A 9,218-nucleotide genomic window follows, 5' to 3' on the forward strand; every position below is an offset into this window, starting at 1 on the left:
GGAATTTTGCTCTGTAAGTAAAAATACAGTACTAGCTGAGTGGCTGTTTAAGAGGCCCTTTGGAAGGCTGTCTTGCTCTCCACTGCCTTAATGCCCCAGCCATTAACTAATGTACAGAGCCATCTCCATGGTGAGTCGTGTGGCATCCTGAGCCCAAGGCGATCCTCTGAACACACAGGACTACTGTCATTCAGAGGCTTACCCAGATCTGCTGCTAGCCAAGGATTTGAATGTCAGCTGTAAGGTATAAATGACTCCTGCCAATCCCACAAATTACACGTAAATTGTTCACTTGCCTGAACAGTGAACACCTGAATGGTACATGCATTAGTTACCATAAAAATGATTATTTAATGTTCCAGTCCTCTAGGGTACTAAAGACTATCTAGCTTTTCTGCTTCTAAAACTTCAATTCAGCATATTTTTGGTCACTCACCCATCACGCAGATAACTTTACAACTCCAACTCTTCCTGGGGCTTCCCTAGATCAGCTTTGACATCATCTTGTCAGACCTAGCCATGCTGATTATAAAAATAGAGATGACCAAGGAATTCTTGCCTCATAACTTAATGTGTCCAGAAAGAACCAGGTATCTCACTTCAACCTGGATTGAACAAATGCTGGAACCCTTGATTTAGGGATCCTTTTCACATGTGAGGCAATAATACAGAATCTTTCGAAGAGGTGAGAGACTAAAAATTATGTTTCTAACCCACCTTTTCTGCTGTCTGACAACCTAAATGATGGACCTGAGATACAGTGCTTTGCCTCATTTTGATGGTCTCTAATATGGAGCTGGATGGATGGCACTACCTACTGCATAGGTCTGTTGCAAAGGTCACATTAATTGACCATGTGAAGTGTGTGGAACAACAGCACATAGTAAGGGCTTGGTAACTGTTGGCTTGTCTTAGCTTCTTCATCCATATGCCACCCATGATGCCTGTATGGTCCTGATGCCCAGAACATAGGTAACTGTTAGTCCCTTCCTACAGCCACCTACTAGGATAGGAACATGTGAGCTGGACCTGTCCTCTCTGCTTACCAGCGGTCTGCACTGACCTTGATTAGTTTGATGCCCTGCTTCCTTTCTGTATGCATCCTCCTGAAAGGCATAGCTGGTGAAAAGTACGCAAATATCTCCACATCAACAGAATTTAATTATAATTTCTATGTCCTCTCAGTCAAGAAAAAATACAATTTTAGGAAATCTCTCAGTAACCTATTATTTAAAATCCTTTCATTATGTAATTTTTGAAATCCTCTCCAAACAAAAAGTGACACTGGCCCTTTACTGATTGGCTATATTGAAATTAAATTCATATTATAATATAGATGCTATGAATGCAGTAGGAAATGTGGAGTCTGTTTCGTTTTACCTTGAATGTATTTTGCATTTTTTTCACTGCAAAGACTAATTTCAGATGTTTGGTATGCAGTATGTTAATTTTTCACATACAAGGAAATTTTAATATGCATTATTTGTAGCAGGTGAATACTAAACTCACAACCACCAAATATTAAAGTGGTCCTCCAAGCGTGGTCATTATAGTAAAAACCATGCTTCATCAATGAACCTTGTCATAGCAGACATGCTTCAAACAGCAAATTCTTCACAGTAGAGGGATGCATTTATAGTCATGAACACCTGGCTAGGAGACCATTTCTTAAGCTCACCATTCAGTGGGGAACTCTAGCCCGGCATGGTGGTGCATGCCTGTAATTTTAGCACTTGGGACACTGAGGCACGAGGATTCTAAGTTCTAATCGAGGCTATTTAGTCAACAATTAAAAAGGGCTCTATAAAAGTAAATCCAACATGAAAAAAATAAATGTAACAAGATTTGGTAGAATTTGTTCTTATAAGTTCCATTTCTACATTTTCTTTCCTCCTATAACACATTTACTATGTGACAGATATGTTATATACATATTTCCTTCTACGCTCACAAAAACCCTCGATCCAAACCACTACTTTGTGGATTAGGAAGCTCAGAGTAAGTCACGTCTCTCAACTAACACAGCTTGTAGATCTGAATTTAGAACCAAGCCGACTGTGAGGTAATTTTTCAGTATTTCCTTTATTCTCTTTGTACAATGATCTTTACCCTAGAAAATGTTAATAACTGCCTCTACCTGAAAACTTTGGTTCTGTTTTCTTCCAGTTGAGTCACTAATGATGAATTTAGGAACCACACCATAATTACTGGATAGAACTGACAGTATGACTGGGAGGCAGATGTGAAAAGACCAGGATTTTAAGTGAAAGCCTGAAATGCTCAGTCTCCAAATGCATGCCCAAATTCACAGGTATGACTTAGTGCACAGAGTCCTAGTAAACTTACTCTTAACACTTTCATTGCCTGGAATTGATAAGGCTGGTCTAGTTTGCTTTTGACTGGTGATAGTATGGTCACTTTCTCCCCTCCCTTTGCTGTCAACATTTGTCTTTCAAGTGGACTTCTTGAAAAGAACGTAAAGTCTTGTTTTGATCCACTCTGATGTCTGTTAATTGGCACATGTAGACCACTAACATTTGAAGTGATATGTGCCACACCTGTTTTCCATTTACCACCCTTATTCTTTTTTCCTTTCTTTTCCTTTTTGTTTTAAGCATTTTATGAGATTCTCTCCTAATATATCAATTACACTTGTTTCTCTCCTAAGACATCAATTATACTTCTTCCACTGTTCTTAGTGGTTTCTCCATGGTTTGCAATGTAGATGGTAAAACTAATCTAGGTCCACTTTCATATAATCTGTTTCCTTTCAGGCATAATTCCAGTACCTTATAAAAACAGCAACACATTCCTAATTCCTCCCACCAATGCCCTAGATTGTCTTTTATCCCACGTGTACACAGCTATATTGCTCAACTCGTGGTTGCTATTATTGCTGAATATCGTAAGATCAATTCATCATTTTTTTGAAGTTACCAGCTGGCACCTGTCATCAAAGCACTTATCAGGCTGGGCTGGGAGGACCATGAGTTCTGGGCCAGCCTGGGCTGCTTAGAGATCATAGGAGGCCATACTCAGCAGTGGCTTCATCAATCGAGTCCATGGCTAAATGTGTTCCGAGATCGGGCCCGGGTGGGGTGATCACTGGGGATGTGGCCTGGAAGGGTGTTTCCTAGTCGCTGGCCTTCTGACTGCTCTGACTGCCTGATGTGCGCAGCATTCCTCTGCCATACCCTTGTACCATGCCCTCTGCTTGGAGCCAGACTGCAGGACTCCTGGGTTACACAGTGAGACCTTGTCTCAAAAAAACAGATTTTTTTAACTTACCTTTTTTTATTCTGTAGCTAGTTTCCCCTTTATGCAGATTGAAGCGTCTGATCTTTATCATTCTCTTTGTGAAGTTATAATAACTTTTGCAAGGCAGGTCTATTGCCAATGGATTCTATCAGTTTTTTAGAAAGAACTTCATTTTTGAAGAACAATTTCTCAGGACAGAGTTTTAGGCTGATTTTTTTTTTTGCCCCTCTTAACTGGTTAAATATTTTATTCCATTCTTTCCACATCTCTATGGTTTCTGAGAAGTCTATTATTCTTCTATAAATAATTTATATTCTTTGGCTCTTTCAAGAAAAAAATTAACTTGATTGTCTGGTATTTGAATATATTATGCCCCTCTCTCGCTCTCTCTCTCTCTGCCTGCTTGGCATTTAACCTAGCTGGTGTTCTCAGAGCTTCTAAGACCTATGCTTTGTTTCTGACATTAATTTAGGGAAATTCTGTTCCAATTCCTTCCAGTATTTTTTCTGTACCTTTCTGTATCATCTTCTACCTCCTCTTCCTACTGTTTCGAGAAAGCTTTACCTAAGCCTCCCAGATAAAAGTGAAATATTTTAACTCAAGTTCCATAAATTAAATCATGATATTAGCAGTATTTGCTGCCTAAGAGAGTGGCTTATATACTTTTAATGTATGATCACTTCTTTCATATTCCTACACACAGTAGGTATTCAGGCATGGTATTATTGATTAAACAGCTGAATGAATTCTCTTTGGAATTAAAAACTCACTGAAGAAGGGGCTGTATCAACTAATTTTTATCTCCAGTAGTCTTAGATATTCACATGTAATACTCTATAAATGTATTTTTCTAGAAACCACAAAAGTAGAAACGTTACAAATTAAGAATTGTTGCAAACATTTCTCATAAAGTCATCCTGCAAAAAAGCATTAATTTGTTGAGACTACACGTTCACTACTACCAGTAACCATCCAAATAACACTGAAATCTGAGTCTCGACTTAACAGCAGCTATGAGATTTCCTCCAGATAACTAGCTGTCTGAAGATGCTGTATGAAACTGGCTGTAATCATTTAACTCCCTACATTTTGTAAGAGAAAAAAAAGGTAATCTGATCTTAGAGCTATAAATAGAATCTACAGCTGTAAGAGAGAAATTCGATTCTGCAATAGCACCCTTACCTTAGACCCACAGACGGCTGGAAACAGCACTGCAACTCAGGCTCAAGTCAATACCACGATTTCATCAGCTATTTTACAAAAAGGAGAACAACATAGTATGATCATACTTTTCATTTCATTTCATAAAAATATAATTGAATCCAAAATGTATCTGCTTGATAACTTTTTCCTACCCCATTTTGCAAATCTCGACAGTATATGTCAATGTCATTCAAAAATACACATAGTGTATCTGATTGTGAAATTCAGGAAAGACTCCCAGATTAAGATATATATTGCAACACTTCAATTTCACATGTTTCACAAAGAAATCATTACTGAGAGCCACTATAAAATAATTTAAGAAATGCCACTCAGTAATTTCAGTGGAGTAACTTTCTATAAAGTCAGATGAAGTTATTTCCAACTCAGAAGTAGCCCAGGGAAATAATGAGGCTTCAATCAGATCTTAATCTAAAATGAAGTGGTTCATCATTGTGAGTTACAGGCAAATTCAAACACATCAGTGTAACGGCAGTATGATAGATAAAGGAGTACTACAGTCATATTTTGATTTTTAAAAATGTTTCAAACTTCTTTCAGGCTATCTTGTTCATTTTTCTCAGGGTTATATATTTACCTTCAAATTCATAAATATCAATACATTTTTTAAAAGAAAAGATGGATGGCAAATCGGGGACAAGACGGTCCTAAGTCCCTCAAAAATAATGGCTGGATAGCAAATCAGATCCATAGTATGGGCGAGGTCAGTGAATAGTACAAGGTAGAACTACTGTGAACCTATGGGACATCAAAAGCAGTCAAGTACAGTCCTGAAGAGCACATAGCTCTGGAGCCGCACAGACCTCTGATTGAATCTCGTATGGACTGCTAGCTTGGGACAGTCACTAACCTGATTTAAACTTCAATTTCCTTGTCTGTAAAAGGGGATAACAACATTCACGATCGATTGTAAAGATCAACAGTGGTAGTAGAGGGTCGACTGATAAATGATTACCATGTATTAAGCACTCTGCCAGGGGATGCAGTGGCTCAATAGTTATCATTATCATCATCATCGTCAGGCCAGGAAGGTTAAAATAAAGTGAGAGATACTAGATATTAGAGTTATGAATTACAGCCAAAGGCAGAACGTTAAAAAAAAAATTAAGCAACAAGAAAAAAAATGTCAAGGTGAATGTGAAATGATCCAACTACAGCGCTAGAACAAAGTTGCTTTAAGAGCCAGGTACACGTATCCTGGACTGTGCTCCATTTATTACCACAGACTGGTAAAAAGCATTATTCTGAGTCAATGTTCACTAAAAACAAAAAGTAGCTCAAAAAGTACTGGCCAAGGGTAAATGTAGGAGCAAGAGAACAGCCCACGGTAAAGGTAACTTGCAGTTATCCAATGCCAGGTAGCCAGCTACCTCAGGACAGTTTCTTATTAACATATATATTCATCATACACACACTCATCAGGCTAGCAAAGGCAGCCTGACTGGGGTAGCCTGAAGATAGCATGCTTACTCACTCACTCATGTATCTGACAGACTGAACAGACCAGAAAACAAGGGTGAGAAAGCTCGGGCCCCTTACACTTCTTTCTTCTAATCTCTACATGGTCTCTCCAGCATGGAGGTTTTAGGATAAGTATACTTCTCAATAGAAGTCTGGAACAACAAATATGTGTCCTGAGAGAGAAATGCCAGCCAGAAACTTTAATACATCCTCCGAGTCCTACATCACTTTTGCTTCCTCCTCTTGATAGAAGCAAATCATTAAGGTTCACCCCTACCAAACAAAGGGCAGTTACACCCCACCTTCAAAAGTCCAAAGGCCTCTTCTCATAGTTATACTGTCTTTTTCAGTCCAAGCTGGCAATGTCTCTTTGGGTACGTGTCTCTTAAAACTTTAGACAAAGGCAACATCCATAAAATGAATCAAGATAATCCCTTCTCTACCTTTGCTATTCTGTACAATTACTGTGGGAAAACACACCTGACATTCTTAAACGCCCTACTCTTTAGCAGAGACTATCTGTAATCCACGCCCTTCAAGATCTTTGGAGATAGTTGAGACCATCCAGTTCTTCACATGGGGCTATATAATAACGTCCTTGATATCATAGCTATTTTCTCTTTTTCCTGATAGTGCTCTTGATTTTACCTTTATCCCAAAGCTATTTCTTAATTTTAGCATCATTTGCCATCTAAAGAGACTAGAATGATAAAGTTTTAATCTCAGCAAGTCTTGGCTTCTTTGCCCATAAAATTTCTTTCTGTTGCTTACCACTCTCATCTTGCATTTTATTATAGGCAGCTAGAAGCCAGGTACCTACTCCTTGGAAATCTTAGTTTCTCCTTAGTTTTATTTCCATGTAACTACAGGTGACAGTTTTGCTTAATTTTCTGCCACTACATAATATCTCCATACTTTCAACTTTCAATAGTATCTTCAGTTTCCTTTCAGCCTTCACTGTAACTTCAGCCATTTCCAAGCCATAAGATTACTACTAATCATATTTCAAAGCCCTTAGCCTTTCACAATCTTCTGTGTCCTCCAGCTGTACCCTGTCACACAGTTCCAAAGCCCATGTCAGGACCTCACTTCCAGGTACCAAAATGTGTTCCGGTTATGCACTACTGGTTAACAACTCCCTCAAGAATCCTTTTACAGCATGGCAAAGAGTTGACATGTAACCTACTCATCCCCCAGTTGACTTTAAATCAACTCTAGAATACTTACCATGTCTAATACAAAGTAAGTCCTATATAAATATTCAATATATTGTTTAGGGAATGAGATAAAGAAACGTAAGTCTGTATATGTACAGTAAAAAGCCAATTATTTTTCTAAATATTTTTGATCTGCAGTTTATTGAATAAGCAGTGTGTAACCTGTGGATATGAAGACTATGAATGTCATTTAAAGCCACTAAGTTTTGAGGAAGTTGTTAACCACAAAATAAATCAGGCCTAAATATAAGAACTAAAAACACAAAACTTCCAGAAGAAAATACAAAAGAAAATGTTTATGACCACAATAAGATTTTATACAAATTCAGAACATTTGCTGCTCAAGACACCACTAAGAAAAACTTGAAAACACTAGAGTAGAGAAAATGCAGTATTTTTGTAATACTTACTTTTAAAAGGCAAACTCCCATCTTTTTATATAGCTCTGTACATCTTGTTGATACAGCCACGTCTTTTTTTGGCACAGTACACCTTATTTATGCAGTAATGTAATATTTGATTGTACTGCATAGCACAGCACTGTACTTTTGTGTTATACACTACAGCACTGCATGTAAGAGTTATACAAATAAAAAGAAAGTCACCAGGGTGGAGTTTCCTTAGACCACTTCTTTGTTCTGAATATTGTAATGTATATACTATGTACAATTCTTCATTTAGCAACCAGTTCCTTTGCAGAAGTTGATTGCAACCTTTTTGCAGAAGAGAACTCAGTCCTTAAACCAGCTACCTCAATTCACTTTGTACCTTCTCTTACAAGATTCTGTTCTGAGGTTCTTTCACATTTGCTGACATTTACATATAATTATGTAATTTAATATTATACATATACTGTAATATGTATGAAAATGTATATATGTATATAAACATACATGTTATATGTACTAAATGTTTATATATATGTTATATATGTTAAATGTTTATATACTAAACGTTATATGTGAAACATACATAGTCATTAAACATCTCAAACATGATTCAAAAACATCAACTAGCAAATATAAAGGACGGCTCTAGGTATTAGCAAAAAGCTTAAAATAAGGCATTTTAGAAGAAATAAGAGAACACGTGCTATCTCCTGAGCAACCAGCATAACGAACACACCCTGCAGGCCAACATACAACACACAAAAGTACAAGAAATGCCTTTTCTTTTTGAAAACAATTTCAAGTGCTACAGAGTCATTAACAAGAAGGCCTAGAGAAATGTAAGAAATAGAAAAATAGCTGAACACATAAAGACTAGATAGTAAAAAAAAAGTCAGGAGCCACCTTTCCCACAATTTAAGCAAAAGCCCTATCTGTGTATAACATAAAGACCTTCACTATACCAAATCATACACAGTGCTTCTGAAAAGCACGAAGTCGCTAGTTTGGGCATTTCAAAAACTGCTACAGTCACATGGCTTGAAACATAATCTAGTATGATAATTATATTCTATCAGCATGTGTTACTGCTTGCATAATAAATTTACTGTTCTTTCCTACCTCACTGTCTCCTTCTTTGTCAGTGTTTCTTGAAATCATTCCCAAAGCTATTATTACCTTGTCTCAGCTTCCATTACTGCTATCAAAAACCAATCTGGGACTGCTACTGTTGTCCTTTCTAGGAAGGTACTTTCTTCTCTGCAAGTGCCTTTATGGTCTTTATTTGACTCAAGGCTTTATCATTTCACTATGCTGGGCATACAATATGGATTTCATGGCTTTATTTATCCTACCTGAAAATCATTGTCCTTCTTGTATCTACAGATTATTAGGATTAATCAATTCTGGAAAATTCTCAACCATTATTTCTTAAATTTGCCTCTATCTCTGTGATGGCTAACCTTTTAAGAGACAAGTGCCCAAACTGCAACCCAAAACTCATTTATTGCAAAGTGCCAACACTGCACTTAAACCTGAAAGCTGAGGATTTAGTTTAGAAAAAACAAATCATACATCACATCATTTGTCTTAAAATAAAAACAAATAACATATGTGGCATAGGTTTGCCAACACTGCTCCACTGCTCTATCATTTTTTTTTTTTTTTTGGT

Source organism: Fukomys damarensis, unplaced genomic scaffold (genome assembly GCF_012274545.1).
Source record: "Fukomys damarensis isolate Sample0158 unplaced genomic scaffold, DMR_v1.0_HiC HiC_scaffold_15, whole genome shotgun sequence".
Lineage (NCBI taxonomy): Eukaryota > Metazoa > Chordata > Mammalia > Rodentia > Bathyergidae > Fukomys > Fukomys damarensis.